A 17066-nucleotide genomic window follows, 5' to 3' on the forward strand; every position below is an offset into this window, starting at 1 on the left:
GGTACCTATTTGAGGACCATGCTTTGAACAAACGAAGAACCTGATTAACGTCCCACAACTTTGAATAACAGGGAACGTCCCACAACTTTGAATAATGGGGATCTGGTGGGTTGGACAATCTGTTGCACCTGAGAAGTTTACAAACCAGAGGATGTTCCCCAACTGGATGTCCATCTATCGGCATATGGCCCACTGAGATGGGTGATCTAAAGGTATCAATGCACCTATAAACCAAACCCTCTCTGGCTAAGGAGGCCAGGAAATTCAAAATATAGACAATGTCTGTCCCTACTGGATCCAGACATGGTTGATGACACCAACACAGCCATCATGACCAGATGGAGAGGTATCTCTTGTTTGTACTATTCCACTGGCCCTGGCAAGCAGTGCAGCAGCCCCCTGAGAAATGTCTGGGACTTGCCAATGTTCCCTGTAGTCCGCCATGCCATGAGATGGAGAGAACATGCTAGTACCAGGTGATGCGGATTCCCTTGGGGATCTTGGAGGAGATCCTGAAACAGGGGTAGAAGGATTGGGAAATCCCAAGAAAGTTCCATCCAAACTGAAAACCAGACTTGAGATCTCCAAATCAGGGTAATCACCACAAGGACCACCCGTTGACGCCTCATCTGAGTGGACAACATCATGATCATGGTGAATGGGGGAAAAGCATAACACCTTCTCCTTGCTCCAATCCTAAAGCAACTGTAGTACCTCTCCAGTTAATGATCTAGTGGAGAGGCAACGTGGTCAATGGAGAAGGGGCTACAAGGGGCTTGGATGACTTGAAACACCCCTGGATGCAGTTCCCAGAGACTAGCATCCTGCCAGTGACAGAGGCGCCAATCTGGCACCTGATTGGACTTTCCCGGAAGATGTTCTGCAACACCCGAAATCTGGTTGACCATGAAGTAATTCCAAAAGACATGAGCCAGTTAAAAAAAGAGTTTTTGATCTAATTTCCCCCAGATGGTTGACGTATCAGACTGCTGCTGCATTGTCCATCTTGAGAAGAACAATGCATTGGGCCCTGTTCTTAGTCCAACATTTCACTGCAAAGGAGCCTGCCTTTAATTCCAGGCAGTTGATGTGAAGGGCTTGTTCTGCGGATGACCATTGTCCTCCTGTGGAGAATGCCCCACACTGTGCCCTCCAACCTTAGCCGTTGGCATCCAACTCTATCACTATGTCTGGGTGGGAACCAAAAATGACGTAGCCATTCCAAGCCTCCATATGGGAGACTCTCCATTGTAACTCCTCCTTTGCCTCCTCCAAAAGTGGACTCGATCGTAAATAAGTGAGGCCCCTCTGCAGATGAAAGATTTTTAGGTGTTGAAATGTCCATTAGTGAAGGGGGTCTGGAAAGATGGCCTGTATTGACAATGAGAGAAGGCCCACAACGCGAGCCAGATATCAGAGGAAAATCATAGGTCAGGCCAGAATCTTTCTGAGTCCGTACAGTATATTGGTCAGCTTGCGAGAGTGAAGATTTAGAATGGCCATGACTGAGTCCACTGCAAACCCCCAAATTTGTAGATTTTGAGAGGGGATCAAGGACGACTTCTTCTCAGTCACCACAAATCCCAGGGATTCCAACAGATAAATAGTCATCTGTAAATGATGTGACTGGCGTCTCCGGCATTGATTGATAATGATAATGTCATTGAGATAGACTAATAAACAGACGCCTCGAGCTTTCAGGTGTTTGACTACAGGCTTCATCACCTTGGTAAAACACCATGGAGCGGAAGATAGTCCGAAAGGAAGGGATCTGTATCTGTGAACTCCATTGTAACTGAATAAAACCACCTGTGGGGGTGAGAGGAGATGTAAACCGTAAGAAAGGCATCATTGAGATCCAACCGGACAATCCAGTCGTTCACCTGCAAAAGATCCCTGGGAAGATGGATACCCTCTATCTTGAAGTGGTGATAAACCAACCACTTGTTGAATTCCCACAGATTGCTGATGGAACGTTGGCCCCTTTTTCTCTTTTCCACCAGAAAGAGGTTGCTGAGAAAACCGTGGGGATGTAGGGTCGCTGGGATGATTACGCCTTTCTCCAATTGCTGGGTGATTTCAATGGTTATTAATTCCGACTGGATAGGAGAAAAAAACAGGGGCTTTGGGCGGAGAAGTTGGCTTGGAGAGTCATTGTACTCAATTTGGAAACCTCTGATGGTCTGAAGCACCAAAGCATCGGGGTGGGGCAGCTTTGAGGGGTACTCTAGGTGTTATTGCCTCTTCTCTCTCACACCTCTCCACAGGGGGTAGGTCCTGGTGGAGTAAAAATTGCCAAACTTGGAAGGATCTGGCCACTGTCCTCAGCGAGAGTCAATGAGTCAATCCCATTAATGAAGGCTTGGTAAGAAGCGTGGCCAGCCAAGCACCTCCTACCATGGGCGGCTTCGGCAAAAACACAGGGTATAACAAGTTTGCTGATAGAGGCCTGGGCCTTGTCAAGAGAGTTGACAGTGTTCACAAACTTGCCCAGCTTTTGCAAGAAATGATCTCCGAAGAGGCTTCGTTCAGTTAGTGGTCCCACCTCTGATGTTGAGAGTTCCCCGAGTTTTGGATCAACCTTAATCATAGGAACCTACGCTGTTCCATGGAAATTGTGCAGTTTGCATCTCCCAAAAATATTATGCCTCTTTGAGCCCAGCTGGACAGGGCCTAAGTTGTGTTTAGGGAGCCAGATGGCTTGGCATCTTCATCTATGTTCAGGATCTTAGACAGAAGAAGTTTGTCTTGGCATGAGGGCCAAGAGTCATCTATTCCCTTTTTGGGATCGCTCACAAACTTCGCCGGAAAGGTAGCCATCTTGGCGTCAGTCTCGGGAGTGAGGGCTATCTTGCCCTCCAAAGCAGGACTGGGACATTCAGTCCGTAGACAAGTCCGGACCTCCTTGTCTTTATTAGATAGCCAGCAAGCAGCCTGCAATGTAAACGGTTACCTAAGGTGTCGGGAACCATTCAGCAGAGCATGGGTTAAAAGGTCATCTGGATCTAACATGTCCCAGCTTGGCTCTCGAGGAGCCGTCTCTGTGTTGGCAATAGTTCCCGAAAACAAAGTATTGCCAGACGGACGCCAGGGTCTGCCAGAGTCCCTGCCCCCATCAGAAACATTAGAGGAGTCATTTCCATCCCCCAGGTCTGGGGTGGGGGGGAGGAATAGAGGGATCTCCTGAAGTGCCAGAGTCCTGAAAGTCAGGAGGTTGGGAGTCCATAAATGCTTTCTTAAAGCATACAAAGGTGTGTAGGTCGACCCCTTGGTCATCTTCTCGTTTGTGCTTAGTGTCTGGAAGAGATGCCAAGGGCTACCCTGGTGGTTGTGGGAAGCTGTGGCCCAGATAGGTCTTCCCTCAGTTCGAGAGGTTTTTGACATTGAGCCTGAAGCTGGAGAATTTTCTTCTCCAAGGGCGCCACCGTCTGGGAGACAGCTTTAAACATAGAGGCATCAATTATCTAGCAGAATCGGCCGCCGATGTGAAGGTAATTAATACCCTCTTCCTCTACATACTCCGCTGAACCCTCCATACCTATTGAGAGGGATATGGGGTGTACGACCAAGTAATGGGGGGAGCAAAACCTGGGAGACAAAGCAAAGTGCAAGTGATCCCAGGAGGGATTGATTAGAAGGTCCAAATCAACCTTGGGGCTGGCACTCCTTGTACCCGGCAGAAAACTACTATATCTACCTAGGGCTTGCCCCAGAATACGAGTCTTACACAAGAACTGTTCTTACCCACCATGTGGGTGTTCAGTTCCTAGCGGCGGCTCTCGAGAGAATTGTTAGTGAATTTATAGTGAATAGAAAATACTGCCCTGTGTAGCATGACGCAGCCATACGTGCTTCACCTTATCAAATGACACAAGTGAAAGTGAAGTGCCGACAGCCCAGGGGGTAGGATGTGCTGAGAAAGTGTATTGAGATGCGCATGCCCCCAAGTGGCCGGATAACCGCACTGCGCTGCGCTGAGAGTCGTGTGAAGGAGAGGAGCAGCTGGGAAGAAGCGAGAACGTTCCCGCGGACACCAAGAAAAAAAAAAAACAAAGACACATGTGAGGCAGAAACCCCCAACACATGGTACATGTAACAACGTAACAGTTAATGCCAAATGCACCATAGTTTTAGAATCCCTGAAATACACAGTCATAACATGGAGGGAGAAAAGGCACTTATCTGAGGCTGCTGGAGAAGTGAAGAAAGAGAAGGGGAGAGCGTCTCCAAGGAGTATTGAAGGGACATACACTGTTCTGAATGGATGAACTGTCTTGTTGAATTTCCCTAGGACTCATGGGAAATATAGTTTTAAGTTTGATGTTTATAACTTTCGATGGCTGCTGGCTAATAAAGCCTAATCCTCGCCTCCTCTCCTGACAAAGAATATAGTATGCAAAGGAACAATTGTACAAATTCGAATAGGGTGGTAACAAATTGTGTCTATGAGGATGTGATGAAAGGGTACATTTTCTACACTTTATGGAAATTGCCTCACGATAAAAAATTACTGGCAGGGAGTCTGCAAGGATTGGGGATCAACAATCTGGCTCGGTATAGACTTGTCAGCACCAAATATGTTGCTCGGGATCTGGAAGACAACATACTTAACCAGATACTAGACACAGGTGGTGAACCAAGGCCTCTTAGTGGGCAAAAGGGACATTGCAAAAAATTGGAGAAACCCCACACTGCCAACAATTGCGGAATGGAAATGCAACATAGATAGGTGCATGGCAGTCAAAAAAATGATTCACAAGAGCACAAGAAATTTGAAACAATCTAGGTTATTAGGGCCAAATCATGGAAGTAGTGGCTAGGGGCCACATGTTCGAAGGCTTTTGCACGTCGCAAACAATGAATCGTGCTGTTTGCGGCATGCAAAATGCACTTCCCTATGTACAAACCCAGTTTTGCGATTCGGTAAACTTTTCACTGAATCGCAAAACGGGATTGCGACTCGCAATTAGGAAGGGGTGTTCCCTTACTTATTGCGACTCCCAGTCCCATGTATGATTGTTTTGTGACCGCGAATGTGGTTGCAAAACAATCGCAGTTAGCACCAGTGTCACACTGGTACTAACCGATTCGCAAACGGGAAGGGGTCCCTATGGGACCCCTTCCCCTTTGTGAATTTCACTGGAACCATTTTTTCAGAGCAGGCAGTGGTAAAAATTAAAACAAAAACGTTTCAGGGCATATTTATCCTCCGTTTGCGCCGAATTTGCGTCGTTTTTTTCGACGCAAATTCGACGCAAAACTAACTCCATATTTATACTTTGCCGTTAGACGCATCTAGCGCCAAAGTTCATGGAGTTAGCGTCATTTTTTTGCGTGAACACCTTCCTTGCGTTAATGATATGCAAGGTAGGCGTTCCCGTCTTAAAAAATGACTCCGATGCTATTGCGTCGGATTTATACTCCCGGGCAAAAATGACGCCCGGGAGTGGGCGGGTCTAAAAAACCCGTATTTGCGCTGGATTTTAGCACCTGGGTCAGGGCAGGCGTTAAGGGACCTGTGGGCTCAGAATGAGCCCAGAGGTGCCCTCCCCTGCCCCCAGGGACACCCCCTGCCACCCTTGCCCACCCCAGGAGGACACCCAAGGATGGAGGGACCCACCCCAGGGACATTAAGGTAAGTCCAGGTAAGTATTTTTTTTTTTTTTTTTTGTGGCATAGGGGGGCCTGATTTGTGCCCCCCTACATGCCACTATGCCCAATGACCATGCCCAGGGGACAGAAGTCCCCTGGGCATGGCCATTGGGCAAGGGGGCATGACTCCTGTCTTTGCTAAGACAGGAGTCATTTCAATGGGGGATGGGCGTCGTAAAAAAATGGCGCAAATCGGGTTGTGGCGATTTTTTTGCCTCAGCCTGACTTGCACCATTTCTGGACACCCATACGCCATTTTCCCCCTACGCCGGCGCTGCCTGTTTTTTTTAACGCACACCAGACAGCGCCGGTGGCTAACGCTGGCTAACGTCATTCAATAAATACGGCGCCCGCATGGCGCTTCAGAATGGCGTTAGCCGGCGCTAATTTTTTGGACGCAAAACTGCGTTGGCGCAGTTTTGCGGCAAAAAGTATAAATATGGGCCTTCATTTTTTGATTTTGAAATGCAGCTCGTTTGTCAACATCAGGACAGTGCGCGCTCTACGGGCGACGAAAATGGAAGAACCCAGCCTTTATGCAAGAGCATAATTCATGCATTGTGTTTATATGCAGTTTGTTAACTTTTTGCATTGCAGACTTTAACCTTGAAAAACACTATTAATGATGTTTGCAATAACTGTTCAATTGCAAGGTATTGCTGCAGACTTATTGAGTGTGTTAGGGTGTGATCCCTTTCTAGGACCTTCTAGAAGTTTTCTCTGCACCATGACTGGGTGTGGTCTGTGGGCTGGGCCAGACTCTATATAAGGGAGCCAGCCCAGCTCCACGTGCTCACTATTCAGAGGTCCCGGTACAGAGCAGCAGCAATTTCCTGAGCTCTTGTTCCGGAGGCCTACCTTGAAGCTCCAGGCCTACCCTGGCATTATCTCGGTGATCCTAGAGCAGGGTGGTAAGATGGTGGTCGGGCTGGGCCCCCGACCCCGCTCTAAAAAGACTCTTGAATTTTTGGGCCTATTCTTGAAATTTTCAGAGTACGCAAAGCATTGCTCTGATGTTAATCTTGGTGTTCGGATCCGCAAAGGTTTGCGCGATCGTTTCATGGCATTTGCATGCTCTTGGTGGAATCGGCTGTGTGCGCGATTCATTTCCTGCATGACAATCTTGGTGTTCAGATCGGCAAAGGTTTGCGCGATCATTTAATGGCATTTACATATTCCTGTTAGAATCGGCCGTGTGCGCGATTCATTTCCTGCATGACAATCTTGGTGTTCGGATCGGCAAAGGTTTGCGCGATTGTTTCATGGCATTTGCATACTCTTGTTAGAATCAGCTGTGTGCGCGATTAATTTCCTGCATGACAATCTTGGTGTTCGGATCGGCAAAGGTTTGCGCGATTGTTTCATGGCATTTGCATACTCTTGTTAGAATCGGCTGTGTGTGCGATTCATTTCCTGCATGACAATCTTGGTGTTCGGATCGGCAAAGGTTTGCACAATCGTTTCATGGCATTTGCATACTCTTGTTAGAATCGGCTGTGTGTGCGATTCATTTCCTGCATGACAACCTTGGTGTTCGGATCGGCAAAGGTTTGCACGATCATTTCATGGCATTTACATATTCCTGTTGGAATCGGCTGTGTGCGCGAATCATTTCCTGCATGACAATCTTGGTGTTCGGATCGGCAAAGGTTTGCGCGATCGTTTCATGGCATTTGCATACTCTTGTTGGAATTGACAGTGTGCGCGATTCATTTCCCACATGTTAGACTTGGCGTTCAGATCGGCAAAGGCTTGCGCGATCATTTCAAGACATTTACATATTCCTGTTGGAATCGGCAGAGTGTGCGATTCATTTCCCTCATGTAAAACTTGATGCCCAGATCGGTAACAGTGTGTGCAATCATTTCATGGCCATACAAAAAACTTTGAAGTGTAATGTTATTTAAAGTGCACATATTTATTCTGTGAAGATGACAAATCCTAAATGTGACGTTCTTTGTGCATATTAAGTTCTTAGTACAATTCCAATTGTTTTTCAGGGATGGTTTTCAGACAGCCTTTAGTCTTCATGTTAAAAAGGCAGTGTTTGTTCTGAAGCAGTATTCTAGAAGGTTCTTGTATTTCTAGACATTATGTGACATGTTATGAAAACCTTTTATGAAACATTGCATTAATCATCTTTGATTTATTCCAGGTATCCAGAGTTCTTGAGGTCTAGTTAAAGTCACTCCTTATAGTATCCATGGTAACAGTAAGACAATACTAAGAACCATAATCTAGTGAAAGTTAATGTGGTTTTATTCTGATGTTTTGTTGTTTAACCTTTTGCTTCCTACAGGTCTCCTTCCCAGCTGTTCCCTACCTAATCCCCTTTTCCCCACTTGGACTCTCTTAGACTCTGTGACATTCTAAACAGAGTATTGGAGCTGTCTTGTGGTGGACATGTTGGAAACGTGCGCAGACCCCAAGGATCTGGTGACTCTGACATCGTTTTACTTTAAGGAAAACGGAATACGTAAAAAAAAAAAAACTGCTTTATTTAAAAGCAGTCACAGACATGGTGGTCTGATGTCTCCAGCAGGCCACCATCCCTGTGAGGGTCGACATTCCCAAGGGGTCGCAAATTGCGACCTACCTCGTGAATAATCATGAGGTGGGCATTTGCGACTCCCTTGCGAATCGCTAAAGATGTCATTGACACTATACTACATTCGGTTTTGCGACTCGCAAATTGCGAGTCGCTTTGACTCGCAATTTGCGAGTTGCAAAACCGAAAGTTGATACATGTAGCCCTAAATCACTAAAATAGGGCATTGTGTGCCCGCAATAATAAATAAAAATACAATTAATGTTCCTACAAAACAATCTTTAGTAGACATGGCACATTTCTGTTCTATCCCATTCATGCAATGAAGTGTGTTGTGTAAATTGTGTGTAAATCTGCACCCTAAATCCTGTGATTACACCTAGAAAAAGGTGTAATATATTCATGTGTGCATTTAACGTCCTTCACAAAATGTAAAACGCATGCATATATGTAAGTTTTATATGCATGTGAAAAAAACTGATATGCACACATACTTATGATCTTACATTAGAATATTGAAGATCAAACATACTATTGATTAGTACCAGAATGGACGTAGACATGAACCTTTGCCTCAGGTAGCATTAAATCCATCCAAATGTATGAAAAAATGTATGACTGATAATAGGGCAAACACCCCAAGAATTAGAAGCTAGCCTATATTTATTAGATTTTGGTGCAGAGCAATGGAGCAAGTCACCTTGCTGTGCTGTCCTGTGTCAAATGGAAAGGGCAGGAATTCACAATACCTATAGCATACTGCGCATTCCTGTACTGTCCCCCTGTGCTGGTGCCATTTCTGCAGCCTAGCACCAATGCAGCCACCCTTGCACCACTACAATGCATTCAAGATTGTTTTTGTGCAAGAAGGGACCTTCCTGCACAAAAACAATCCTGGGAGGCATTTTCCTCTTTCTATGTGTGCTGCAGAATCCACCGCCCATGGAATGCATCCCTAACGCAGAGTAAGGCAACTCGGCGATTTGAGATGCCTTGCTTTACTCCATATTTACGAGGCCATTCAAAGCCAAACAAAGAGGCCTCACAAATATGATTGAAAGAGTTGTGCCACCAATTCGTCACAAAAAGTGATACAACGGCAGCGCAAAGGAATCGTAAATATGCCCAAGAATGACCATGACCTGCCCTAGCAAGGAATCCTGTTGCCGAATGAAGACAGGTACATGCAATAGGCCAAAGAGAACATCACATAATGGGCCATGTGTACCATGTAATTTCTGCAAAATTACATATTTTGCGTGTTCTTTACCTTGGAAGGTTGTCTGCACATACAAATTTACACTGGAAGCTGTGCCTCATTTATAATTCACGCAAAACACTGTTTGCTCACTTTTGCACTGCAGCCTAACGTTTAGCACACAGCGCTACCCTATAATTGTATTTTTTGCGTGAATGTATCCGATGACATAATTTAGCACATCTTCTTGCAAATACAACAATGCAATTTTACTTTTTATTTTCGCAGCACAGCAAAAATTCAGAAAGCGTTGAGTGATTTTTCCCAAAGGTTCCCAGCAGACAATCTAAGAAATGATCAGGGAAATGCAATGAAAATGAAGTTCATACCTAGAAAGTTCCACTCAAAACCTTTCTGGTATTTACAGTAATTTTTTATTTATTTCCCACACCTATCTAGACATCAAACTCTCTAATGAATGGGTGAAACAGAAGACAAGGAGCGCGCACTGTGTATGGCTATATGTGAATGAGGAATGATGAGAGGGACTGCATCATGTGCACTGTTCATCAAAATAACTAGCTGTTTTGAGGGCCTGAAGGAAGCTCTATAATGAATCTCCTGAGGTTGAAATAATTAAAAATGTCTGGATTTATCCTGAAGTGATGGAGAATGATATGATTGTTGTGCTCATGCATTTCAGGAGCTGCTCAATGAGCGTTTCTAAGGTCTAGGCGTTTTCCAAGAGTAAATCAGATTGGTAGAAGGCACCAAAGACCTGCCTTTGAGAGGTCCCATGACAGCAGCATGGACACCACCTACCTGACAGATGGACAAGACTCGAAGGGGAGACGTTTTGGAAACAATGAGTACAGTGTATTCCACGCCATCTGCTGGCATATTTTCCAGAGTCATTTGTGTGAGAGCCCATCTTCTACAGGTCTGAGTAGCAGAAGCTGATGAGACGGTTATTCCGGCGTTTGCAATCAGTTGGCAATATGTAGTTTATCACTGACAGAGTTCTCCAACTCCGGTAAGAGTTTTTAGGGGATGCTGTTTTACCACCAAAAGCAGACCCTGTTCCATACTTCGGTATACATACATGTCAATGCCACGTGCTTTTCAAGAAAGGAATTCTAGATGCACACCATTCCCTGGGTAAACAAACAGGTAGTTTTGGAGAGATGGACCTCACACTTTCTTACATGTCTCAATATCACCAAACTACTTTGCATTAAGACACCCTTTAGGAGCAGGTGTAGGACATTACTGGGTTATATGTCACAAAGAAAGGCGGAGCTGTGCCTGTCAGTTGTGATGAGAGGTGTCAGGCTTGTTACATCACTTAAGTGAATGTGAGCCACAAGGGTTTCCTTGAACAAGTGGATTAGTTTATGTTTATCCTGCTGTTCCACGTGGCTGTAGAATGTTCACTATCCTGCTGTGAGAAGATGTGTAAATACAGTGGGGTGGAGGCAGTACATATATATATATAAGGATTCACTGAAAAAAAGCAATGGTTAAAGTGATGTTATTTTTAGGAGTTGGAATGAGACTCAAGCTAACATAAAAAAATCCCCAGATCCCTGAAATAGGTCAGTTATATTTTAGTGAGCTGACTATAAATTGCACCCCTATCATGCTCTGCTAATGTTCTTTCTACCAAAATGTTTCTATTTTAAATTAGGAGCCATTAAGCGACTGAGGAAATTGTATGCTGAATAAACTCTCTTTACCTATTTTTAGCCCCTTTGAAAAACATTATGCCTCAAATTACTAAATACCCATACTGACCCTCACTTTTTCACCACTCTGGTTTCAAGCCTATAACTAACTTCTCAATGCTGTTTTACTTCAGCCTGCTCTTCAGGAAACACTTTAAAAGTCAACAGCACCGATTTCAACAAAATGGCGCACAGGAGTACCTCGCTTTTGTCTTGAATTAAAAATGTTAGTACTCTAGTTGTTCATTAGAATTCTGTGGTGGCCTGCAGTTGATTACTAGGGAATTAACTGATAGGCTGCGACCGGCTTTCGAAGTACATGTTTATATCTGTGTTAATGAATGTTCAACTGAAATGGATGAGAAAGATATTTGAGAACTCATAGTAAACGTGTCCTCATTTTACCTTGCTAGACCACTAACCATAATTTAATGACAGAAAAGCCCCCTGATTTTGTTCACTTCTAAGGAAATGCTGTAGGTTTAACAGCTGTAATTCCTTCAAGATGGCATCAGATGTGCTAAACAAAAATAAAGAATGCTAGCACTCTGGGGCCCAGATTCTGAAAGCTGTCACCCAATTCAGTGCAGCAGCCAAAAATGCTGCTCTGCGTTGCATGACAGGAAGAGAGCAGCAGAGTGTCATATTCACATAGATGTGGCACTCTCCTCCCCTCTCCCTAGTGCAGGCTCTGATTTCAACTGCCGTACACCACACACAAACCGTAGCACCATTGTGCTAGGGCGAGTGCCTAAGTCTAGCATAGGTTTTGTACAGGAAGGGTATTCTTCCTGTGCAAAATACTATACTAAGACCATTTAAAAAACGTTTCCTACTTTGTATGCAAAGTCAGAAATGTACGGAGAAATTAAAACATTTCTTCGTTTAACGCCTGCCTTTCAGCGGTGTTAATTTTGGACACTAAACCCTTTCTACTGATGTTTGAGAATAGGGTTTAGCATCAAAAGGCATGGGTGGTAGCACGGGTACCCCCATGTACCACCCATGTAACGCCACCTTGACGCAAAGTAACGCAAAGCAGCCTTTCGAGCTGCTTTGCGTTACTTTGTCATACAAACCAACACAAATACCAATGTATCCAAAAAAAGGTTGAGACGTTTTTAGTGTTACAAAAGTAATGCTACACCAATGCTAATCCTTTGAGAATCTGGGCCTAGGTGATCATTAGAACATTGTGGGAGGCTGCAGTAGAACACTAGAGAGTTAAGTGACAGACTGCTGCTGGTGTTGGACACACATACTCCAATCTGCATGTCCAAAGGACACGGATTAGAAAGATATTTGAGAACTCATAGAAAATGTGCCCTTATTTTAGATTTCTAGAGCACTAACCATAATTTTGATGACACACAGAATACCCTCATTTTGATAATTTGTAAATGAAATGTTTTAAGTTTTACATTTTTGGTTTCATCAAGATGGCTTCAGGCATGCCACACAGATGTTGTAAATAGAGAATATTAGTGCTGTAACCATTCATTAGAACACTGTGGGAAGCTGCAGCAGAACTGTGGAGAATCAATTGATGGGTTGCTGCAACTGCAGTTGGAAGTATGTTTCACTCAGAAAGTCAGAATATATTCTCACACAGATAGTGTTTTCCAATAGAAAATGTGCTCTCGTTTTAGATTCTGGAGCACTTTCCTTAATAATCTTGTGCTCCCACCAACAAATGTTTCATAATGTGACTAAAATCTCTTATCACTTTTAAATGTGCTCCATTTTGTGACCCTCAGTACCTAGCATTCATTACAGGACCCCGAGTGCCACAACCTGGTGTCCACAACCTGGTGTCCATGTGGTGGCCAGACAATCAAAGGTGGTTATTTTGGGATCCTCCCCAACATCCTCTGTTGCTCAGGGTGTGCTCATCCTGCTCCATCGTATGTTTTTTCCATTCATTTTCAGGATGGAGGATTGACTAGTCCCCTTTAGAGTGGCCAAGGCCAACTAGGGCATGTCTGGAAACCAGCAGTCCAGATGTATTTATTTTTTAATCCCTTCATGACCACTCTGAGCACCTCTTTTAAAACAACCTGCAATAAATGAATTTTTTGACAGGAAATTTGGTGCTCATAAATCCAAAATCCGTATGGGTGTAGAGGAGGCAGATCATACACGGAGGAACATGTTTTCTCCATGATACAAAGGTATGAGTTTAGAAGTGCAAATGTAAAATTTATAGAAAATATTATTAATGTGACTGATTGGTCTTCGGACTCTATGTTTAAACAGTATTATTGCAGACCGGTGGTTGATATGGCGACTTTGGTGGTGTATAAGCTATGAACAAGCATAATCCTTGCCTCCGGTCCTGACATAAAGTGTAAAATTTCCTAGCTTTAATAATGGAAAGTTTCAATTCTATTAAGGACAAAGAGGTAAGGATTATTCCCTCCTACCACGTTATCCCTTTTCCCACCCAGGACACCTTATAGCATAGGTTCCATGAATGCTTTGTTATGTGTGATTAGCTTTCAATAACATGAGTTTCAGGGAACATGCATTACTGTATTGTTTCATGATGTTAATGCAAATGTTGTTCCTCCAAAGTTTCCTTATTAAGTTTTTTCAATGTATTTTCTCTTAGCACTACAAGAAAGGTGATGGTTACAGATGTTTAATTAGAACACGCTAGTCATTTTATTTAGATGTTTTTTTCTCAGGCGCGGACTCCAATAAAAGCAAATGGAACAGATTGATTCATTCGGTTACACTCAAGAAAGAGGAAGTGTCTTGGGAGCTGTTTACGTATATGGGCTTGGAATTTTGGTCTCTGATTGGTTCAATGTTATTTGTGTATTCCTTTCCAATGACATCATGGGAAAGGTAGTTTTTCTTTATTGTTGCAGACTGCTGAAAATATTAAAGGAATTAAAGTTTCGTTTTGAGCACGGTTGCCTTACATTTCCACTTGTAGCTTTTCTGTATGTGTTAATAACAGTGTTGAGCATTTTTGGTCAGCTGGGCTGTCACAGATTTCTAGGACCACTTGTGCTAATCTTCGAGAACTTCTAAAACGTCAGAAATGGACCCCATATATAAACGCAGCCGCAGGTTCATGTAAAACATATTCTGACTTTTTCCTGTAGATATTGTGGGCCGTATTTATACTCTGGTTGCGCCGAATTTGCGTCGTTTTTTTCGACGCAAATTCGACGCTAAACTAACGCCAACTAACGCCATATTTATACTATGGCGTTAGACGCTTCGGGCGCCAAAGTGCCCGGAGTGTGCGTCATTTTTTAGCGTGAACCCCTTCCTTGCGTTAATGATATGCAAGGGAGGCGTTCCCGTCTTAAAAAATGACTCCCAGGCCTTTACGTGGTATTTATACTCCCGGGCAAAAATGACGCCCGGGAGTGGGCGTGGCCAAAAACGGCGCATTTGCGCCGCTTTTTAACGCCTGGGTCAGGCATGGCGTTAAGGGACAAGTGGGCTCAAAATGTGCCCAGAGTGCCCTCCCCTGCCCCCAGGGACCCCCCCTGCCACCCTTGCCCACCCCAGGAGGACACCCAGGGACGGAGGGACCCATACCATGGACATTAAGGTAAGTTCAGGTAAGTATTTTTTTTTTTTTTTTTGTGGCATAGGGGGGCCTGATTTGTGCCCCCCTACATGCCACTATGCCCAATGACCATGCCCAGGGGACAGAAGTCCCCTGGGCATGGCCATTGGGCAAGGGGGCATGACTCCTATCTTTACAATGATAGGAGTCATGTTGATGGGGGATGGGCGTCGAAAAAAAATGGCGCAAGTCGGGTTACGACGATTTTTTCGACGTAACCTGACTTGCCCCATTTTAAGACGCCCATACGCCATTTTCCCCCTACGCCGGCGCTGTCTGGTGTACGTGGTTTTTTTCCACGCAAACCAGGCAGCGCCGGTCTGCTTGCGCCGGCTAACGCCATTCCATAAATACGGCGCCCGCATGGCGCTTCAGAATGGCGTTAGACGGCGCTAAATTTTTTGACGCTAAACTGCGTTAGCGCAGTTTAGCGTCAAAAAGTATAAATATGGGCCTGTATCTCATGCCATATGTGAAATGTGTGTGTGTGGGGGGGGGAGAGGAGCAGGGGTGGCAGGTTACAAAAAATACTATTTCAAATCAAATAAATTCAAATCGTTTCTGGTGTACAGAAATACATATAATAAAAGTAGCCACACATGTTTCAATATTCATTTAATGATGCACATCAAAACACATTCCTTTAGAGGGAGACATGGTATCACCAGTAAAAAAAAAGGAAATTAAATTATTATCCAACCTTATGATGGCAAATTGCCTTAGAAACCAATTCATACTCGTCAGAAAAACAGCCCTTGTAACAAAATGAGTGGGAGGCAAAGGTTACTTGAATATTTATCATGACTGCAAAATAAAATACAGAAGGTGCTGTGTGAATGCCTACAATTAGTCATCTTGGGAAGGCCTTTGTTCCCTTAATTAATCCGAGTTTTAATCGAGTATAGATGTATTTAATAATCAGCAAAATGTATTTTTTGTGTTTCTTGTGAATATGCCACCAAAAGGGTCTTCAGAAAACGCATAAAATGCAAGAAGCTCAACTACGGGTAAAAATAAAAAAAGCTCTTTACTGCAGCAAAGCAAAACAAAAAGTTGATGTTGGCCAAGGCTTTCAGCAACATTTTGGTATTCATGCCAATAGGGAAATCAAATGACTTTAGACTATTCATAGCTACGAAGACAGAGCTCCACAACTGGCTCAGGCTGCCACAGATCAGTTGAGGCAGAATGAGATTGCCATCTTTAAGTCAAAACATACAGTTGGCTAGGGGTGGCTCCTCCACAATGGCGGAGGAGTGTCGCCCCTCTGGCTAAGAGCCAGCAGCAGAAAAATAAAACAATACTTGAATATTGGTTTTATTTTCTGCTGCTGGCTCAGCCAGCGTGTGACAGGATGGGCTGAGCCTTGGGAGGTGGGAGGAGGGATGAGGAGAGAGTACTCTAACTGCTAACTGCGCATGTGTGTTTGGATGGCACACACATGCACACTTAGGTTTCTCCAGCCCGGCTGTGTATACAGCGGTCTGGAGAAACTGCACATGCCCCAGGGTTGTATATGAGCGGCAATCCAAGCTGCTCGGACCAATCCAGACGCTGCTTTCATTCTAGTTTGAGCATGCAAGCAGGGCCAGGATTGGTGGGGGAGCCTGTTTTGGTGTCCCAGCATTTGCTGGGACACCAGAACAGGAAAGGAGGATGAGCGAGGTGGCAGGAGAGGGCGGCGACGAACGGTAAATCATTTTTAAAAAATGTATTCCTCCTCCTGTTCCCCCTATCCAAGTCCCCCCCCTTGATATTTGCGGCAGCCGGCGCTGCAGTTGGCGCAGGCAGACCTCAACTATTGACTAACATTAAGTTAAAAAAAAAAGATTTTGCCAAACACGCAAACATCAGGATGTTGGAAACGCTTTTTTTTTTTACAACAGCGTGTGGAAAAATCCAGCAGAAAGTAGTTTTTGATGTGTGCAACCCCACAAACCTCTTTTTAGTGTGAAACCTCAGTTACTAATTTGCAAAACAAGCTAATGTGGGCAAAAACCTTTAGGGCTGATTTAAGAGCCCATAGCGCTTCCTTGCACCATATTAGCATCATTTTTTTTTTTTACACTAATGTGGCCCAACAAGGCCAACATTGCCATACTAAATTTACAAAATGGTGCAATGCATGCATTGCGCCACTTTGTAACCCTTTGTGCTACATTATGCCTTTGCCAGGCATAATGTACGTAAGGGGGCGTTTCACAGTTAGGGGGACTGCAAAATAGGAGCAAAGAAATCTATGAGATTTCTTTGCGTCATTTTTTTTGGCACTTTTAACACTTGCTCAGAGCAGGGGTTTAAGGGAGGCACACCATTAGTTGCAATAGGCCTCAATGGGTTTTGCAGGATTATTGA

Source organism: Pleurodeles waltl, chromosome 5 (genome assembly GCF_031143425.1).
Source record: "Pleurodeles waltl isolate 20211129_DDA chromosome 5, aPleWal1.hap1.20221129, whole genome shotgun sequence".
Lineage (NCBI taxonomy): Eukaryota > Metazoa > Chordata > Amphibia > Caudata > Salamandridae > Pleurodeles > Pleurodeles waltl.